Source organism: Marmota flaviventris, chromosome 12, assembly GCF_047511675.1.
Source record: "Marmota flaviventris isolate mMarFla1 chromosome 12, mMarFla1.hap1, whole genome shotgun sequence".
Classification (NCBI taxonomy): domain Eukaryota; kingdom Metazoa; phylum Chordata; class Mammalia; order Rodentia; family Sciuridae; genus Marmota; species Marmota flaviventris.
In genome coordinates, this window is record NC_092509.1 from 60,226,558 (window position 1) to 60,248,920 (window position 22,363).

The following is a 22,363-nucleotide window of genomic DNA, read 5'->3' on the forward strand; positions in this document are numbered from 1 at the left end:
CAGGCTGGTCACAAACTTACAATCCTCCTGCCTCAGTCTCCTGAGTTGCTAGGCTTACAAGTGTGTGCCATAGTGCCTGATTGGCTTTATAAATTTCAAGAAGCTCTTCAGGAAAATCAAGCCTGTGAAAAAATGGCTTTGTATATTTCTGAACAACTAAAATGTTATGAAGGAAAATATATTTTGAGCTTTACGATAGTAGCCTAATTTAAGAAATAAAGTGCTTAAACTAGCACATTTTAGCCTCAATAGTCACAGTGAATTGTGCCATATTGTCCTTTTGTAAGAAGATACTCTGTGTAAGTAATAACTTCAGTTCACTGTGATGGTATGTTAGGAAAAAAAGTATCTGAAAACAAAGAATCCACTTTGATGAACATTCTTCAAAAGATTTCCAACAAAAGCAAAGCCATTCTTCATCCTGGAGCATTTCCGTGAATCATCACTGGCACACTTGGGTTCTACCATGAGGATGAAACAGATACCCTGAGACAAGTTAAGCTTGGCCTCCAATCCATTTTTCATGGAAGAGAACTAAATGTTTATGGTCTATGTCAAGTGATTTGAAGGATAGCAATAACCACAGCTACTTGCGTAATGCATTTCCTGAATGCTTAGGAGATGTTGGCTCAAAAGTGCTGGTCATCTTGAAGTCTAGAAACAACTAAACAGAGTCCCAACAACTACACAAAATAAACTCAGAGGCAGAAGGAAAAGGTTGGTAGTGGGGGATAAACATTTAAAGAGCACCTGATAAATACCAATCTCCTTGTAAATGTTAAAAAAGAAGTTTAGCACATGTTCAACAAATATTTTAAGTATAAGGAAACTGTCTTTAAGAAAATAGAGAACCTAGAAATCAAAAGATATGAAGTAGAGTCTAGGCCCTAAAACTTACTAGTTGAGTAATCTTAAGCAAGTTATTTAATTACTTGGAATTTGTGAAAGAAGGATAATACTTTAAAATGAGCTGGTACAAGTAACAGCTTTCTGTGAAACACTGAGCATTTACCCAAAAGAAAAAAAAAAAAAAAAAAACACCACCACCACTACTATCTGGAAATGGTATTTGAGGATCACTTAAGAAGTAATACAGAAGACTCATGAGGAGTAAAGTATAATGACCCTTGATTCATAAGAACTGTGAACCTTTATGATTTAGTTTACAAGGTTCAAGTGATATTTACTAGTAGCTAAACACAAAATAAAAATGGATGGGGGCTGGGGGTAAAGCTCAGTGGTAGAGGTCTTGCGTAGCATGTGCAAAGACTTGGGGAAATTCCCAGCACAAATAAAATAAAATTTTAAAAATAAAAATAAGTAAATATTGATGGTATCACTTTCACAAGCCTAATTAGAATAAGAGCTTGTCAGAATCTGAATGTCATCCCATTTAACATTTCCATGAAACAAAGGAGAAAAAGGTAGAAGACCATTGAGCGAGTCAGCTCTAAAATCCAAATTTCATGAATGATTCTGTGAGTGTTTTTGTTTGTGTTGGTGGTACCCTGGAAGAGAGAAGCTAGACCCTGAAAAAGACCCATAGCAATGTAGGCTATGAGACATTGCTGTGAACCAAAAATGGAAAGGAAGACAGAGTGGGAAATGCTGCTTATTCAACAGCAAACAGACATGTGTACAAGGATGCTCACTGAGGTGCAGTTTACAACAAGGAAAAAGCATCCTTTTATTCACACACGGACACAGACTTTGTGCAGGGTTTAAGGATCTGTTCTCATTCTTCTACATATGAAAAACCAGCGATATGTCCTCAGTAGGGGATACTATACAGAATTAAAACAAACAAACAAACAAACACACACACACACACACATTTACGCTGATATGGAGAGAACTCTAAGGCACAGTGAAAAGTTTGAAGTGTCACTCTTCAGGATACAAAATCAGTATACAAATATCAATAGCTTTTCTACAAACCAATAATGAATTTTCTAAGAAATAAATCAAAGAAATAATCCCATATATAATAACTTCAAAAAACAAAAACCTAGGAATAAATCTAACCAAGGAGGTGAAAGACCTCTACAATGAAAACTACAGAATGCAGAATACTGAAAAAAGAAATTGAAGAAGATAGTATAAGACAGAAAGACCTGGCATGTTCATGGATAGGCAGAATGAACATTGTTAAAATGGCCATGTTACCTTACCAAAAGTAATCTACAGATTTGATGCAATCTCTATCAAAATACCAATGAAATTTTTCACAGAACTAGAAAAAACAGTCCTAAAATCCATTTGGAAGAATAAAAGACCCAGAATAGCTAAAGCAATTCTTAGCCATAAAGCAATGCTGGAGGCATTATAATACCTGACTTCAAATTATACTATAGACATATGGTAACAAAAACAGCATAAAACAGACATATATACCAATGCAATAGAAGACACAGAGATAAACGCATAGAAATACAGTCATCTGATCTTTTGATAAAGGTGCCAAAAGCATACGCTGGAAAAAAGACAGGCTTTAAACAAATGGTGCTGGGAAAACTGGTTATTCATATGTAGAAGAATGAGACTACATCGTTAGCTCTCACACTGCACAAAAGTCAATTCAAAATGGATCAAAGACCTAGGAATTAAACCTAAATTTATGCAACTCCTAGAAGAAAATGTATAATATGAAAAAATCATTTCCTGTATATATTTCTACTTTTAATTCATATGTATATATCATTAAGATATGTAGGATTGTTTAACATGCTTTCAAAGTTTAAAAGAATTGTGTTATACTATATATAGTCCAAAAACTACCTTTGTTGCTCTATGTTTATAAAATTAACTTGTGTGGATATGTGGACTCCAATTCCACTGTTTTTGTGTTGTACATAATTCCTTCCGTAAAATAAATATACCACAATTCATTCATTCATTCTTGTATTAACGGATAAAAGAATCAATAGTTTTACTTTGTATTTTTTTAAGTCTTCAAGAGGATATGTTCACAAACTAGTTGTACAGTTAAGAGTGACAAAAAATTTTTAAAGGATAATTATATATGTATTTGATAGGTAAACAGAAGGGAGAGGGAAAGGAAGCACCTATATTAGACACCTTCACATGGCAACATGAGTAAGGTCAATAAGGACTTGTTATGAGGAGACAGTGAAGAAGATTAGGGATTGTTTTCAGGGAAGCAAGAGACCAAAGAGGATAACAGATAGGAAACTGCTAAGGTTTTCCAAGAAAGAATTAATAGGATGAAATACTATTTTGGGAGGACTGATCTGGTGGTAATGCAAAGGATGCACTAGAAAGGGGAAACACTGAAGAACAGAACAGTGTGGGAACGACTACAGTAACCTATGTATAGAATAGTCACAAAAAAAATGGAAAAGATGGTAATCTTCTCTTAATGATTCAGAAATCTGCCTCTGAAAAGCATATAAAGATGTGAATCAAAATTACAAGCATCTATTGTCATAAATATATATGGTATTATAAGGAAAAAATTTGATATTATGGATAAACAAAGATTTATATATCCTATGAATGTTAAAACATTTCCATATTCATTGCTATTTAACGTTTATATACAATGATATATCTTAAGGACAATTAGAAATGTTTAAAACTATGTCTAACCTTTAAATATTAATAAAAAATGGTAGAAGTGCCTACTGAAGAAGTTAGTGATAATGTGGATTATAACACAAAAAGGTTGTCCAAACGATTAGTTTGGAGGTTGAAGGCACACTTTTATACATATATGTACTTGGGGCTTACATTAAACCTAATTCAAGCCTAATACATTCACTATTTTCATTAAGAAAAGAAAGACACACAAAGATTGCCCACTTTCAAAATTGTATGGATCTTATCCATAGAAAACCTCTTGAATTTCCAGTACAAACTATCCAAATTACATAAATAAGAATTTGTATGTTGATTACAACCTCAGTGAAGATATATTTATATTTTTGAAAGTAAGTTCAAATTCTGAATTTATTTTCTGTCTAAGATTCAGTCTAAAATTTACTCATTTATTAACTGGATAAAGCCTTTAATCAATTAGACCAGAGATCAAAAGTATAAAGACAATCAATAATTCCTAAATTCACCAATTATCTCCTAATCCAATATTTGCTATTTTCAATTTTTAGTATGTCTAATTTTATAAAATTATCATTTGCTCTCAAAAGTATAATATTATTAATCTTTCTTAAGTTCATTTCCCACATATTTTGGATTATTTTGCCTTTACAAAATTACTCAGTATGTTGTATGAGGTTGAGTGTGGAAGGTTAAAAGTCACACCTGTTATCAAAAAACACTTTGGGGAGGAAGTAAAAAAAAATAATAAAAACTCAACTGTATCAAAATGAATTCCAACGGTGTAAGCAATCCCTTGCAGCTGTTGTGATATCTTCATCTTAGTGGTCAGGAGGACAGACTATGTCCTCGACCATCTACAGAAATTTTTCAGTTATGCTTTTCAGAACAATAATCTATAGTGAAAATGACTTTTCTTCCTTAACAAGGCTTTCTTGTGCTTCTTCTTTAACTGAAAAATTACATTTCTGTAACTCAAAATAACAGTCAAAGCTTGGCTAAATAAATGTCAAATTAAAAGTCTAACAAAGCTGGTTTCAATAAAAATAACACCGATAGAAGAATTTTCTTCTCAAAGTCTAGAATTAACACAGAAAAAAAATTAACTAAGTTTAAAAGAATTAGACCAAGGAAAAATGAGAATTTTCTGTAGAAAAATGAGGAAAACCTTCCTATGCTAAGACCACATGTTCTCAAGCTGTAGTGATGTCCTTGTTACACTTTGTCATCATGGTAACTAAGATAAAACTTCATTTTATTTTATTTTTTTCTGTGCTGCTGGGGATTAAATCCATGATAAGCTAACACATGATAAGCATGTGCTCTATCACTTAGTTACACCCCAGGCCCAGGTAAAATTTTAAATTCATCATGATCATATGCAACTCCAAAATCTATTATATATGCAAGTGATCCCCAAATACCACATAACACAACATTTAGGAACTTACTATAAGGATAATATATTATTAAAAAGACCCAATAAGAAGTCAGAAGACTTGTTTCCAACTGGGTTTTAAAGCTTGGGTTTTAACCCCTCTGGCTTCAATTTCCTCATTTGTAAAATAGAGTTGGATTAAGTTATTTCTAAGGTCATTTCCTGCTGTGAAATCCTATTGCATTTTCCTGTGGAATTCTAGATAATTCAAATCACCACATATTTTAGCCTCCTGGGAAGAATTTCAACACTCTGCCATGGCAAAAGCTGGTGAACCAGTTTCCTTTAATCAAAATTCTGTTAAAATACTTAATGTGAATAGTCAATAAAAAGGATTGTCCCACAAGGTCGGTAAGAACTAGTGTTTTAAAATGCACTGAAACATAATGCCATGTGTCTTTATATGAATAGCTAGAAAGGCAGACTTTTTAAGTGGCTAGATAAATGGTTTAATAAAAAAAAAACAGTGCTCAAAAATACTTGGCAGGAGAATGGGCAGAGCTCCCCATCTGTTAACTAGATGAACATGGAGAATGATCAATTGGTGATGCCTATAACACATGTGTGTCTGTGTATGTGAAAGGCGAAAACGCTGTAGGAAAGGACGCCAGATTATCAGAGACAGTTGTGCTTGAGAGTAGGGGGTGATCATCTAGTTTGCTAAACTAAGGGCTTTTATAAGAAGAAGAATAAACATGAAAGAGTGCTCAAGTTGAAAGGGCTTGTCCCTAAGTCTACCCATCTGTTATTTCAGAAAGATAGTACACAGCTTTCTTTTTTTTTTAATCCTGAAATTTTGCCTCTGATAGACTTTTCATTCAATGCTTTATCCATTCTAAAATATGAACTTTGATTTTTGTTGTTGTTGTTACTGGGGATTGAACCCAGGGTACTTTACCACTAAGCTATATCCCCAGTACTTTTATTTATGTTTTATTTTGAGAAAGGGTCTTGCTAAGTTGCTGAAGCTGGCCTTGAACTTGCAATCCTCCTGCCTCAGCCTTCTCCATTATTGGGATTACAGGAGTACATCACAGCATCCAGCATGAACTTTAATTTTTAAAGAAGGACCCATGCTTTAGTGAAAAGAAATATTTTCTGTTTTAATATTTTTGGTTTGTTTTCTTAAAGTCTAAAATAAAAGAACATTATGAAGGAAAGAAACAATTACCCATACTCTTACTACCACAGATAAAACCTCTGTTATCTCTTTAATTTATTTCCTTTCAGGATTTTTTTTCCTTTGTTCTTAAATGTAGACAACAAATATGCACATAATTTGGATCATACTGGCTGTATAAGGTGTTATCACTTTGGATTATGAGTTTTTTCCATGTAATTAAAGTCTCCTGAAAACATGATTTTTTTAGTAATCACATTATGTTCCATTTTATTTGCTATAATTTATTTATAAGCACATAATTGTAATCACACTGCTACATTACTTTGTTTCTTTAACTTACACATAACTTTCCATTTATAAAAGGCATATTAAAACTGTGAAGCATTACAATTGTGGCAAATACTCTTTCTAGTGGGCGACACAAGTTTGTTAACATAATTTTTTGGACATGCATTTACAATTTTTCGGTTGCTGTAATTTTCCTTTGTAATTTCTATGACTACTTTCATAGTCAGAGTTCTCCTTGATCCAGACATTAGTTTTTCCCACTCCACTTGCCGAATAATTTAGTCCAACCCTATTACTTTGTGATATTTCAATCACCATCTTGTATAAAGCCCTGTTTTAAGAGGGAAAAGTAGAATCCAAAAATCCATTTCCACAAAATATATGGAATCCAATATTGTGAGAATAACAAGCTAATTGGGGCACACTTGTGCAGCTGGAGGCTTGAGTTTCCAGTCTGGCTAAATCATCCAAATCTGTCCGGGTACAGGCTATGGTTCGGTGCCATCTAGTAACAGCTGTTCACTTGGGTTTAATTAGCAGTGGGGATGAACATGAATTCTGAGACTGAGTGTTTTTTACAGGGTACAACATTAGTAACAAAAATCTCTCAGGTTTTTTGGTGCCTGTTTTGTTAGCCATATTTTGGGAATCTGGAGTTGGAAAGTAATGGGAATATGAATATCTGTCTTCTTACTTCCTGAAAGGGAATTGCCCATTATTTCCCAGCTTGTCAAAAGATAAGAATTTTAGTCTGGCCCCATTCGACAATGGGAGCCTATTAAGTTACCTAGGGGCTTCAATTGATTACATTTTTATACACACTAGGTCTGCTTCCTCTATCCTAGTGCATCCATTTACCTATTAATTCTTTCCAAAGAATCACACTGTTTTTATTTCAGCTTCCAAATAGGCAAGGCCCAGGAATGGACTACATTTAGAAAATCCTAACTCCCTTTAAAGAATTAATGAGTTTACCATGTTATTCGCACATCTGCAACTTGAAAATATTTTCAGCTAGTAAAAGACCAGAAAAAAATTATTAAATGGGTCCCCAACCAAATATAAGAATTTAAATTCTCCATGGCATTTATATGCTGAATTATAGTCTATAACAAAGAATCTAAAAGAATTTTCAAAAGCCTTTCAGCTCAACTTCCAAACACGACAACATATGACATGAACTCCCATGTGCTTTCTTTGTACGTAGGTATTTCTTACAAAGTAAACTCATATGTAATTCCAGGTCAACTAAGTTTTCCCAGACTTATGTCATAGGCTGAGGTATGTGGGAGAAAAAAGACTCCAAGGGCTCTTGCTTGTCATAAATGTTCAAATCACCCTTTCTATTTTTTCTTCCTGACCTTAAATCTGGTTCTTCCATATGGGAAATCTTAAATCTTTCTATAATCTTGGTTACCTCTATCATATCATCTTTGACAGAGAGATAGAGGAAAGATATCTTACTATCTTCCCTAAGGAGGGCAGACTAAGGACAGCCCTTTATTTTCTCAACACATTAAATCATTCCTTTTGTCATCTCTTCTCCACCCTAAAAATTCCAATTCACTTGCTGAGCAGTAAAAAGTAAAGATACAGTTTCTGCTCTCAATTACCAAAACAGGAATATGAGAGACTGTAACAGAGATGCAAGTGGGAAAGCAAGTAAGGCAAGATATGTACAAGAATGTACATATTTAGACATTAGTCCCCCTCCACTTGCCAAATAACTTAGGCCAGCCCTATTAGATTTTTTTAGATTCCAAAATCAAAATGCTGCTTAATTTTGCTATCTTCAAATCAAGGGAAAAACATATGCATATAGCAAAAGGAGGCACATAGAGCGGAGCTGGGTTTATTATGAAGCTACTAAGAGGAGAAGTGTGTATGCTGACTGTGAAGTGACATTATCCCCTCTCCTTCCACGTGCCTCCATTCTCTCTTCCCCTCTATACCAGAAATACAAAAATTAATACAGTACTGTCATTGCCTTTCATGTCTATATAGACTTGCCAAAAAAGTGAAAGGAAGTTTTAGGATAGGATGGGGTGGTGCTCTTAAATCCCTAATATCCTTCTTTTAAACCATTCCACTCAATTCTTCAGTCAAAGGCACAAAGTTGAAGTGTATAATCTGATAATTTTTATACATGTAGCTATCCATGTAACCACTTTTCAGATAAAGAAATAATGACATATCAGAACACCCCCAAAGCTCCCTTGTGCCTCTTCCCAGTCAATAATCAATATTCAGGCTTCTATCACCATAGATAGGTTTTGCCTAAAGCATGACCTTTTTAGGACAACCAAAGATAAAAGTTTATACAGAACCTCAGGTAGCTAAAATTCAGGTCAGTTTAAGTTTAGAAAAATGCACAAAAACAAAGTTCTCATAATGTTTCAAATGGTTGATTCCTATATGAGAATTATCTTTTCTCTTGTAGTTTCAGCAACATCTGTTCATATGGTCTTACATAATACAGATCTTAAATTGTCCATAAAAGGCTTCTGATAAGCAACAAAACTTCACTTTAAAACTGGAAATATGTACTTATCACTACTAACACTTCCAAGAATCTAGTGTGTGCCCCACATCAGGGAAGATGTTTACAAACTACATGGAGGTGATACAACAAGGCTAGAGAAATCAGGTAGGATTTTTCCTCAGGGTTTATGCAAGTTGGCACCATGAATATTTTGTTGCCGTGATCCCAGAAATTACTAGAGGAGTTGAAGATGGGTCATCTGTGCCCTCATGATTATTTGTATTATCTGTGATCAGTGTGATCTCAGTTCTATGATTTCAAGAATGAACTTGCACAGTGCCTACTATATAGTAAGCATTCCATAATTATGTCTGGAACTTCTTATGAAACTAAACCAAAAAAAATATTTGCACAGCATAGAGAGGCAATTAGGAGAAAGGCTTCCAAATAAGATGGACTTGGACTCAATTAACTATTAAATTAATTTTTTAAAACACTATTTAATTTTTCAGACCTTAGTATTTTCTTCTATAAAATGGAGAGGGCACCAATTGCACTAAATTCCTTGGGTTGCTTTCAAGATTAAATCAGAACAAATGTAAAATTTACCACAATGTCTGGCATGCAGTAAGGGCTCACTGGAATCAGTAATACTGTCATTATTAATTTTAATTGCAACTTAATGCCATTAAAGTCTGTTTTCTTCACCAAGGACACAAGTACAGTGCATGACAAAGTTCCACATCATAATTTTAAAAAGATCTTTAAACTCACAGATTAACTGTTATTCATATTTGAAGAATATTATATATTTTTAGTAACAATAAAATTTATTATTAAAATTCTTTAAAAAGGTCATTTTGTTACAAAAATCTCAAATGAAAAAGTCATGTGATAGTAGAATAGTAAATATTTGAATGTTATGTAACCTAATTTGTAATGTTGATGTAAAACTAACTGTTCTTGTGCTGCTTATATAACCAAATAATCACATACCTCATTAATGTAGAATCCATTAATAGCTAATTATTTTTCATAGAAAACTTACATATTTTTAGTAAGATAAGAGGAGGAGGTATATCACTTCAAAATGTTCATCTTTTCCCACTTGAAACCTCAATGGGACAGTTATAATGTTCTATTTAATTGTATACTGTAATATAATTTAAATTTTACAGACTTAATTCACAATAATGAAGAATTATTGCTTCTCTTTTAATTCATGTTTTGTAAATATAGTGTCTTAGGTTAGTTATTTTAACTAGGAAAAATTAAATATTTAGTTTCTAAACTATGATACCAAAAATCATTTTTAATACTGTGTTGAATTTATCTCTCTTAAGATGCAGACCTGATTATGACCATTCCATCCTATAGTAATCAATCTCTACTTTTTAAACAAATTTATAGTCTCTTTATAACTGATGAGAATATGCCAGTGTAAAGGAGAAAATAATGCATGTGTTTCAAAATGACAAGTAACTGCTTAAGTATCTATGGACTATGGGCATTCCTGATGAATTTGCTCTCTTTCTTCTACTTTAAAGCCCACTTAACCATTCAATGCCTACTAATTAGCTGGGGGAAAAAACTTACCTCGAATGCAGCTGTTAAATAATTTGCAAATTTTCCCTTAAAGACATTAAGAATGTTTCTAAGAATATAGCTTAAAAGATTGCATCAAATGATAGAAATGTGCAGTTTTATGCACATATAAGTCACCATGCAAACTCAAACAAAACTTTCTGGCAAAAAAACAACTATCTGAAACTTAAGGATTGTCTATTCAACAGAAATGCTGAGGGCAAATCTGCACATTCACTGAATCTGGTTAACAGTTATCTCAGTTAGCAACTAAGCCTGGTAACCCCTGAAAGTATTTTTGTGATGTCCCAAAGAAAAACAATAAATGTTTTGTGCTTAATTGTACATGATCTCTGCCTGTACCACATAAACTCAAAACCACTCCAAAAGCTGAAACAAATCTGAATTTCATGTAATAGCTTCAGTTCCAGTTCAGGTTAAAAAAAGGTTTTTACTTTTATTAGTTGATCCAGGTCCGAAATAAGTAGGAAGCAAGAAATAATGCTGTTACTATTCAAGTCACCAAGAAAGGAATTATATTATACAAAATAGGTTGGGAATGGCAGGGGGTGTCATACTATTAGTTAATTATTTCTCCTTAAGATGAGTTCTGAGGCCTAGCAGATCACTAGTTAAAAGGTGGCTATTCTGCTGTTTGCTGAAAGGTGAGGGAAGCAGGGCATGGGAAATTCATTTTCAAACACATTTTGTCTCTGCCACTTATCAGGGGGGCAGAGGAAGGGCACTATGAAAGGTCAAAATACCACATGGTTCTGGTCTCATACAATGCACACCCCAAAAGAGTAATCTAAGAAAGCCTTTTTTTTTTTTGGCAACAGTAAAGAAACTACTTTAAAGCAATTAGAATTCTGAAAGGAACAACTGTTAATTAAAAATATTTTTAAAGGATTGAAAAGGAGCTTTGGTTAAAAGAAAACATTCTTCCTCAGCACATGAATTAAAATCTGCATAGTTTAGTTGAAGTTATAAAGCAAACAGCCTCATGTGTTACATTTTAAAGTTACACTAAATTATAAAGTACTTACCCTTAAACCCAAGCCTTTCCATGTCAGACTGTTGCTGTGAGCCCTGTACAAAACATGCTTAATGAGAGTATAATATATAGTTTTCTTAATAAGATGTGAATAGTAATCATTAATAAGAGATCCAAGAAAAGCCCATAAGAAAGCCAGGAAAACCTTATTAAACTTAACTAACTTACGAGCATGGAATGCTGGAATTCTACAATCCATAAGCCCAAACACTCACCAGACACTGGTGCTGCTCGATGAGAAATTTAAGGAGGAAGAGGTCCAAGGGTAAGGAGGTGTGGGGGAGGGGGACAATACAATTTGGAACTCAATGTAGAATTAACTCTATGCAATAGAAGAAAGATTTTTTTAATAATAAATTAATACCATTTAAATAAATCTTTCCTAGAGATTGCTTTATAATGAAGTAATTTTAGTTTCTGGTAATATATATGATAGGTCATGGCTGACAGCTCAAAAACAAAGTTTCAAACTAACAGCTAAAAACCAAAGACCCAGAACATTCAGTATTGGCCAGGACCAAAAGAATTATCTCCCTACTATAGCTTCCCTTATATACATAAGTGAAAATAAAGATAAACAGTCATGTTTCTATTTAAACTTCTAAAGTACAAGGAAAATCATCTGTTAAAAATAATCTTATTCACTGAGATTGGTCACCCGTTCCTGTCCAGGGCTAGAAGACTCTTCCTCCCTCAACTAATGCTTCCTTGCATACTCCATCCCCTAAAGGAAAACTTTCAATGCCAGGTCAAGGAGTATGGGGAAACTGGAATATTTCTAAGCAAAGTAACATAATGAAAGCAGTGTTTTAGGAAGGTGGCAGTCCAAGTGACCACAGACACAGATAGGATCCAAAGGAATAAACATGCTAAACTGTCCATCTTTGCTTCTTACTAGATACAACAAAATAGTGCTTAGAGACAGTGCTTATGTTCCTGTAGAAAGCATCATGCTTGAATATCAAACTACACAGTGTCTATCAAAATCACATACCATTCAAACAGGGGAAAGGAACTGATTTATCTAAACCAACTAACCCAGTAAATTTACACAGAACAAAGCATCAAATTTAATTTTGGACTGTCTTGTTTTATTGATTTTCTAAATTCAAAAAAATACACATGAACAAAGAAAAGCCCAAACCCTTATTCTGGAATTTAGGATTTATCCTCCAGCTTCATAATTTATTGGTTGCTTATAAATCCACTTTTATCAGATTTGCAAATATGCTGGAGGTGACCAGAATTGAGCAGAGAGACTGTAATTAGTCTGGCTCTCCCTAGGACATAGGCCCAGGGTCACCAGGCCCCTCCCCATTTTTGCCCTCAAAGTGTATCCAGAAATCAAACAAAAAGGAAGCTCAAGAGCTGTAATAGTAGTGGACTACACATCTACTTTTAATTTCTTTTCTCGTCACAAAGGAGGCTATGATTTTTAAAAAAAAAATCAGGGTATTGCTGAGCACAATGATACTTGCCTGTAGTGCCAGCAACTCTGGAGACTGAGGCAGGTGATTGTGAATTCAAAGTCAGCCTCAGCAACTCTGAGAGGCCTTAAGCAAATTAGTGAGACTCCATCTCAAAATAAAAAATACAAAGGGCTGGGAATGTGTCTCAGTGGTAAAGTGCCCTGGGTTTAACCCCTGGTACCAAAAACAAAAACAAACAACAACAAGAAACAACAAAAAATGTCAATGCATTTGGGGTGAGATTTACAGGAGAGGAGGAGGTAACCCAAAGACAGATTCAAACAATAAATAAAGGAAGCAAAGCCTTTTGCACCTTCTCCCACTATCTGGGAAATATCTCACTATGTGCATTAGACACGTGGTACCCGATTTTCATTATCAAATTATCATGCCATAAAATCAAACTCTCCATAAGGACTTGACTGATGCTCAATGATATATTCAGTTCATTCAACAATTAATTTCTGAGAGTTTAACAAATACTATGCACCTCACTAGGCCTGGGAGATACACCAGCATACATAACACAACATAACACACACGTACACATACAAATGGTTTAACAAACTGAGGGCAATATCTGTCAATCAAAGGTATTAGAATTATATAACTACATATAAAGTAGTTAGATACTTAATAAATGCTTTATGATGATTATCCAAGATTCAGAATCCACTGTTTCAGGGAGCAATCTTCATGGACTAACTATAGCATAATCTGTAAATGTGGAATGAAATGAATGCCCTGTAGCGATGCCCCTCTGGCCCTTTTCCAGACGAAGAAGAGAGCTTGCCTTGCTCTGCTCCAGGCTCCTCCAGGTGTCTTGCTCCCATGTTTCAGCAGCTGGATCCTTGTCCATTTTTGGAAAGCACCATAACCCACCTATCTCTATCACCCTCTCTGAGACTCACATAACCCTCTAAACACTTATTGCGTTATTCAGAGAGTAAAGTTATTTTTGCCCAAATTGACTATCTAAGCTGCTTGATCACACTGATCAAATTTGATGAGTTTTTTTAAAGCTTTGTACATTTTTCAAACACACACACATTTTAAGAAATATTTTTCATAATCATTCATTCAACAAATATTTATTGAAGCCTAAATAGACCCCTGGCACTAGGCTATATTTAAAACACCAAAATACCAAGCAAGCAGTTGAATATCTGGTTTGTGTTAAAACAAAAAAATATATAATTTTGTATAGTCCATTTTGCTGAAAAGTACAGCAATCAAATTTCTCCTTTAAATGTTAAGTTCTATAAATTTGCTTGAATTATACCTAACAATGCAACTTAAGTTTGGAAAGAAGTTGCAGTAGATAACAATTGCCTTCTTCCTGGAATTAACTGATCTGTAACAATGTCTTTTTATTACATCTTATGTTTGCCAAACATTTTACAACCTTTACAACCTGAATTTTTAACCAAAAGGAAAAACATCACTCGAACCGCTTTTTTTCCCCTTCACTCTTCAGTACCTGCTAAACAACTAATAGCAATAAGAAAAGGGAGTAATTAAAGAATACATTCACTTCTTTCCAAAATGTTATATTAATTAATTTTATGAAATAAAGAAAGCATTGTTTCTTGACATTTATTATTAAAGTAAAAGATGACCAAGGCTCATATTCTGAAATGTATTACAGACTGTGCAGTGCATTCCATGAGGCAAAGCACTGTAAAATCTGCTCATTTATAATATAAAGAACTCTCTAAAAGAAGTCCTCCTAATAAAAAAGGCCTTCACTCAATCTGACTGCCAAACTGACTGGCTTTGGCAAGCAAGCTTGGAACGTTTTAAATTTTACAAACATTATCCCTTTTTAAAAAGTTAATTTGACTACTTTAAGGAATGTAAAAATAAACCTTGGTTTCCATAAAATCTAGATTAAATCTTACCAGACTTCTTCTAAAATAACTATAGAACTATCATAATCAGATTATGTAATTGGTATAAAGTATGAAGGCCTTGAATCACTGGAGCTGGAAAACCTTCTCAACAACCCCTTTTCCTTTTCTAGAAGGCAAATTAGTGACCCTCTTTTCCATTTGCTCTTTCCAATATGTTGAAGGAGTGAATGAAGTGTATGATTTATAACTAACAATGAAAAGGGATGCATCATGTATTTATTTAAGCCAGGACTCAATAATAGCTTTGTTACTAAAACAATACCAGCACAAATAAATACAGGCAGCAAGCAACAACAAATTAAGAGAAGGAAAAGAAAGGAACAAAAATTAAAAGAGAAGGGAAATTAATATATGGTGCTGCTGGGTATTGTGCTAAGTGCAGGGCAGCTACTGTTATTCCCATTTTTACAGAGATGGAAACTAAGGTTGGGAGAAATTAAATATTTATATAAGATGACAAAGATAATAAATGGCAGGGCCAGGATTCAAATGCAGTGTATCTTCCAAAGCCCAGGCTCTTGTATATTGTATAGTGAGGAAAGGAGAAGTGGAGGCATGAAAAAGAAGAGTTAGAATATCGCACCAATGATTGCTACTAAAGCCTCACTACACTTATCTACTCTTCAGAAAAACTATGATCTATATTTGATCTACTTACCAAAATCCTAAGCAACTAGAAACTGAATAAGCTGATAACTTTGCATTCAAGATATTGAAATAATGATGTGGGGTGGCTTTTGTAGGAAAGTAATTGTGCCTTCGGGAAGATTTTGAAAGATATGCTTGCCTATTGTATACTTTTTTCCTAATATAGGGCTTTAGTCCTTCAAATTTTTGAAGAAAAGGGATTTTTTTATTATCTACTCAACAAAAGATAAGCAATCAAATCCCAATTAACTGGAATTATGTTGACACAAGGGTATTCACTGACAAATATTGCTATTGTGCATCATGTGAGTTCTATTTGCTCCCAAGAAGATTGAAAAGAGATCTTAGTTGCTTTACAGAGCCAAGACACATAGCCCTGTCCAATGGAACTTTCTGTAATAATGGGAATGCTCTACATTGTGCTGTCCAATATGGTAGCCACTAGCCACATATGACTACTGAGTACCTGAAATGTGGCTAGTGTGACAAAAGAATTAAATTTTTAATTTTATTGGATCCTACTGAATAGCAAAGGTCCAAGAATGAAGTTTAACTATTCTTTCCTGCAAAAGACACCTGCCCAGCAGTCCAAGAGATGTAATGATTTACATCAAGAAATAAAGATAAATTACTATTTCACTATAAGAGGAGGATATGAATTTTTAGAACTGTATTGTTTAGTTTCCTTTTTGTATTAATATATAAACCTGGTCCATTGCTCTGAAATAAACACTATATTTACCTTCTATGCTCCAGAGGATGTAGCAGTTATTCTATAAATTTGTATTGATCAAAGATGATAATCTACCTGTGGTCAGCCCATGTTGAAACCTATGTGCTTTACCTGTCCACACTGTTCTCATATCTTTGAAGTTGTGGACCAGGTTTGCAGTTTTCATCTGTGTCTCCAACACCTAACACTAACTACTACTTAAATACTTGCTAAACTAGTGAATAAGTAATCTTGAATCTCTCTGTTCATTGCTCTAACATCTTAGAGAAGCCCTGAGATTGACTCTGGATGATCTGGGTAAAGCAAAGATGCTGAGATCTATGTCAATGCTGTGGTTCAGGACACAATGCTGATGTGTGTTCAGAGTGATTTTTTTAATTTAAATTTTCTGGCTAAACAAAATAACACCATCACCAGGAATAGGGAAATGGAAAAAGGTGGGTCTCTGTAGGCCAGGTGCAGGAAAGTAAGACAGATACTGAAAAATGATGCTCAGAGGTATCTATAATTTTTCCTCTGGATATTATGATACAATTTATATATGAGAATAAGAATTCAAGTGGTAGATTCTGTATCTCTTAAAATAGCACACAAATTCTCATTTCTTTTAGGAAAACAGATGTTCCTTCACAGAAAATAACGAATGTTCTGAGGGGAAACAAAAAGAAAACGTGGGAAAAGTGAGTCAGAAATTGGTAAAGGAATAAAGAGCTGAAGAATAAAAGAAATACAGGTGAGAAGAACCATGCAGTTGCAATGTATGGGATGGCAAAGACAATGTTCAGTTAACTTTTAAGAGACTAAGATAAGGATAGGGTTCTTTATCCTCTCTGTGCCAAGCATTCTAAGTCTATATAGCTCTAATTCTTCTACTGTGCCACAAGAAACATTCAAAGTGACCATCTGTCTGTGAAATCACCTTCAGAGACATAAAAATCCATCTGGCATGTACCCCAAAATATCACAGGTTCCCTATCATGATAATGAGTCCGTGGATACTGTTATGATGAAGAACATTTCTTTGCAACACCAAATTAAAAAGTAAGTTTAGTTTAGATTAGAAATCTTTCAGGCTATTTTTGGATACAGAGCTTCTTATTAACTCTGCAATAATACTATTATCCTTTCATTTTAATAAAGCAACAAGAAGATCCCAAATGAATTATTTGCAACTTGTTTCAACCAGCATATATGAAAGTGACTGGGTTCTGAGAGGCATTTTCCAACTCTGGAGGATAAAGAACAGATCATTACCATGCAGCCTTTTAGACAGCTGGACTGTGTTCAGGATGTAGGAAAAGCTCATTCTCATCCCCAAAGATCCTCCACTCCAACAGCCCTGTTCTCTTTACTCCTTCTTAAATATGCCTTTATTTTTGCAAGCTCTCTCCTATGAATTTTCTCCCACCTTCCATGTTCTTCCTGCTGTGGTCCCTTTATTAATTCCTAGTAATCTTTCAAGGCCCACATTAGTTCTATCCTCAGCCCGACTGTCCCTAAGTTTCACTACCCTGCAGGGATCCTTTCCACCTCTGAACTCTTACAATTCTTTACTGTTTCTACAGCAAAATAAATGTCTTATCCTCAACTCCCCAGGTGACTGGATAGATAGCCAGGTTTAGCACCTGCTGGTATAAGCACAAGTCTTGTTTATAGGAAGATACTCTGCCTTTTGAATTACTCCTGTTCTCAGTCATGTTAATTAATGATTGAACAATGAATATGAGACTAGGAATCTACAAAGAAAAAAGTCTGAAACTTTAAAATGAAATCAATTTAAGCTACTTTATAGTTGGTAGTGTTAAAATAGGATATACCAAATGTGATCTCTGCAATTATCTTAATTTTATTGATCAGATGTTACAAAAGAATCTTACAAAGACAAAAATAACACACAGGTTATCAATATAATGAATCTTTTGGAAAGATTAGAGCTTAAAGAATCAAGAGGAAATGAAAAAGACCCTACTGTATTACAAAGGGAGGAGGAGAAATAGGAACATGAACATATTCAATTAAGTAGTAAATAGACTAGGTTAAAATTAGTATCTATTTGACTGACTCTTTAAAACATTCTCGATGGCTTAAGTGCTTTATAAATAAATGAAAACATTAAAGATAAAATACTAAACAGATGGGCCCATTTGGGTATATGTGCAAATAGCAATAACAAACCAAAGCACTTGGGACCCTCCATCCCTGCAATTTACTGTAAGACTGTCAACTTTTAAGATATCCTTTACAATAATGTGTAGTCATGAATGCACCTTAAACAGTAATTGAACAATACTTCATTAAGTACTTGATGTTATTGATTTTAAAACAAAAACTTAAAAAATCAAGATGCAATAAATCATCATGAAGCAAACTAAAAAGAATTGGGAAATTTAAGTGCCTGATGGAGTTCAGCTTCTAGAACGTTTGTTCCAAAAATTTCTTAAAAGTGCTGAATAGAATAATTAACGAAAGGCAGAAAACATCACTGCATTCCCATTTTCAGAATTTCTATACTAAGGACATTCTGTTCAGACTCACCCAAACTGCTCTCTTTTCCCTTACATAGCAGTTCTGTCCACATCCAAATATGCTTTGTGGCTATCTTACTGGATGGAAAAAGGGAGCCAGCATCTGGCTCAGGTCCTAGCCCAGAGCACAATCCTGCAAATAAATACCTGCTGGCTTGAGTTTAAGCTCTTCAGAGTTCAGTCTAAGATAACCCTTACCAGGATCATTGTCCTCAATGTTGCCATTATGTATTACATAGCATCCTAATTCTCTGAAGGAAACTCACTATTATAACTTATATCCTGTTTTAATAACATTTATCACCAAATTCCAGTTCCCTAGGAAATTCCATGCCTCCACTCTTGTTCACTTAGGACCCTTTACCTCTCTTCCCCATTTTAGTATATGACATTACTATTTATCCCTCCAGTACAGGCCAAGAAACTGAAAATCAAATGTGACTTTTCCTCCCTTCCCATATCCACCTCATATCCAATTATCCACCAGATCCAGTCTATTCTACCTTCTAATCTCCCTGGAAGGAATTTACTTCTAAATCCTGGTTCAAGTCACCAATCTCTCACCTGAATTACTGCAGCAAGCCTTCTAATGGTGTTCCTATCCATAACAATTCTGATTTAATCTACTCTCCAGAATGAAGATGACAGTGTTCCTTTTCTGCTCAAAAATCTGTAGTGTCATACCCATTAGGATGACAATTCTCAAATAAGATGAAACAGACAAAATAGCAAGTGTTGATGGGGATATGAAAATCTGGAACTTTGGTGGGAATATAAAATGGTGCTGATGCTTTGTAAAATAGTATCGCAATTCCTCAAAAAGTTAAAAAAAGAGAATTGCCAAGTGATCCAGGAATTTTACCTCTGGTCTGGACATATGCCCCAGAGAATTAAAAGCAGAAACTCATACAGATATTTGCATATTCATGTTCATAGTGGAATTATTCACAATAGGAAAAAGATGCAAATTGCCTTCAATGAATGAATGGATAAACAAAATGTGATATATAGGTACAACAAAATATCACTCAGCCTTAAAAAGGAAGAATATTCTGACATATAGTATAATGTGGCTAAGGAGACATTATACTAAGTGAAATAAACCAATCACACACACACACACACACACACACACACACACACACACACACAGAACAAATAGCATATGATTTTACTTATATGAGGTACCAAGAATAGTCAAATCCATGGAGGCAGAAAGTAGAATGGTGGTTGCCTAGTGCTGGAGGAGAGGTAAATGGGGAGTTAGTGTTCCGTGGGTACCGTGTTTCAGTTTGGGAAGATGATAAAAAAGTTCTGGATATGGATAGTGGTGACAGTTGCAAAACAATGAAAATGCATTAAACGCCACTGAACTGAACACTTAAAATGGTTAAAATGATAAATTTTATGTTATGTATATTTTACCATTATGAAAATACACACACACACACACACCCCTCCTTTTTTTTTTTCCTTTTCTTTTCTTTTTGCAGTGTTGGGAATTGAACTCAGGGCCTCCTGCATGCTAGGCAACAAATCTCTAACAGGTCCACAAATGGCCTGCAGATAAAGCCCAGTACTCCTTAAGTGGTTAAAATTTCCTCCAGACTTGATCTCAGGATATCTCTCCTCTTGCTACTACTTTTCCATCAAGGTCAAGGCACAATGAAGTCTGCTGGAGTTGGGCCCACACTACCTTATAAGTCTAGGCAGGAACTGTTCCTGCTACCTGTAAGAAAGACAACCCCCCTTTTCTCTCTTCATTTGACTTCTATTCATCTGCACCCCTGTGTGTTCCTTCTTGGTAGTACTTATCACAATATTGTAGCTGTGTGATTTACTGTCTTCTTTCCTACTATCTTATAGAATGAAGGGGGGAAAAAGCCTTAATCTGTTTAGAATTATATCCTCAGTGCTTGGCACATGTACGTATTCACTAAATACTGTTGAACAAATAAATATACAAAATAGGAAAGTAATGCTTGAACACAATAAAGTGTATGATATACACAATTGGACTTGTACCTTTCCTTTGCAAGTACCTTTAAAAGACTGTAACAAATAGTTAATCAAAAGGCTCAAAATTTTGAGATAAAATTTGAAATAAGAAAAATTTCCTTCATCAATTTCCACTTTTTTTTAAACAAGTCTTCTGGATGGACAAATATAGTATTTTTATGAGTTTCTGTTCATTCAAATTAAATACTGTCAGTGTTTTAAAATATGAACATTCTGTAATTTAGTTACAATCTTTTATTTTCAGGTAACTTCTTAATTAGGTCTCATTTTCACTTTAAATAACAGACTCTTATTCCAGAAGGCAGTAAGCTTTTCTTCATTCTTTTTGTCCAGTTAAAATCCTAAGACAAATCTCATAGGAACAAATATATGAGCCCAGTGGTCATGCACAATCTGAAGTAAGTTCACCATGACTATTGAGGCCTCAGGGCCAAAAAAACAGGCAGTGGTGAGCTCAATCACCCACTTCTCTGTTTTATTAATACCATATTACTTAAAGTGTGCATAGCACTCTCAATAAATTAAATTAGATCATGTTTTAAATTAGATCATTAAAGAAATGCTAAGTGAAAAATCCTGAGAATCTTGGCACAACCTGGTATACTGAAAGAATTGGTTATTTGCTCATAGTTACTAACTTTATGACTTTTTAAAGGAGAGTTCACAGCTTTAAAACAGAACAATTCATCTCATCTCACATTCCGCAACCATTTAATTTGTGATTTTATATATATATCATTATAACATATATCACATTTATATCATATAATATAATGAATTTGGTGAATTTCTTATCATAGTTCTAGAACTATGAGGTTCTTATGTCCATATGGAAATATATTCAGAAACTACAGTAACATGCTGCAGAGGACTGTCCCTTCTACCCCTCTCCCAACCCACTTTACCCTGTTCTCTCATTTTTTTTATTCCTCTAAGATTAAAATGCATAATCTCAATATGTAAAATCTGATAAAGGTGAAAAGTATTTATCACTTAATCTCTTTCTGTATATGACTCTTTAGTTATAAGAGAATTTGCTACATGCAACAAGCAGATTACTACTCAGTAAGAAAAAGAAAAATTAATACACACATAAATAGATCAATTTCAAAAACCTTATGCTGAGCAAAAATTGCCCAAAACAAAAGAATAAATGCTGCATATGACTCTGTATGAAGTTCTAGGAGCTAACAAAACAAATCAGTGGTAACAGAACTCAGAGCAGAGATGATGTCTGGGGCAGGGAATGACTGAGAGAGGGACAGAAATATGCTAGCTACACCAGGCTAAGATATGGATTATACTAGTGTACACATTTGCTGAAACTGATCAAACTGCATATTTAAAGATCTGTGCATTTCTCTGTGTGAACTGCTAACAATAAAACATCTTACTGAACTTTGTAACTCAGGTACAGCCAGGTTGTAGACATGGAAAAAGGAAGGAAGAATTTAATGGACCAAGAAGTCAATGGATAAGATATATTATTTCATTTGGATTTTAGTAGGCTT

General features: G+C 34.2%; 1 protein-coding gene and 1 pseudogene across 9 annotated transcripts in view; both read right to left on the reverse strand.

The window, feature by feature from the left end:
• The window catches only part of Disp1 (dispatched RND transporter family member 1), a 210,556-nt gene that overhangs the window by 27,625 nt on the left and 160,568 nt on the right, over nt 1-22,363 (reverse strand). The window lies entirely within an intron of this gene.
• LOC114092243 (NADH dehydrogenase [ubiquinone] 1 beta subcomplex subunit 1 pseudogene) lies at nt 21,093-21,263 on the reverse strand (annotated as a pseudogene).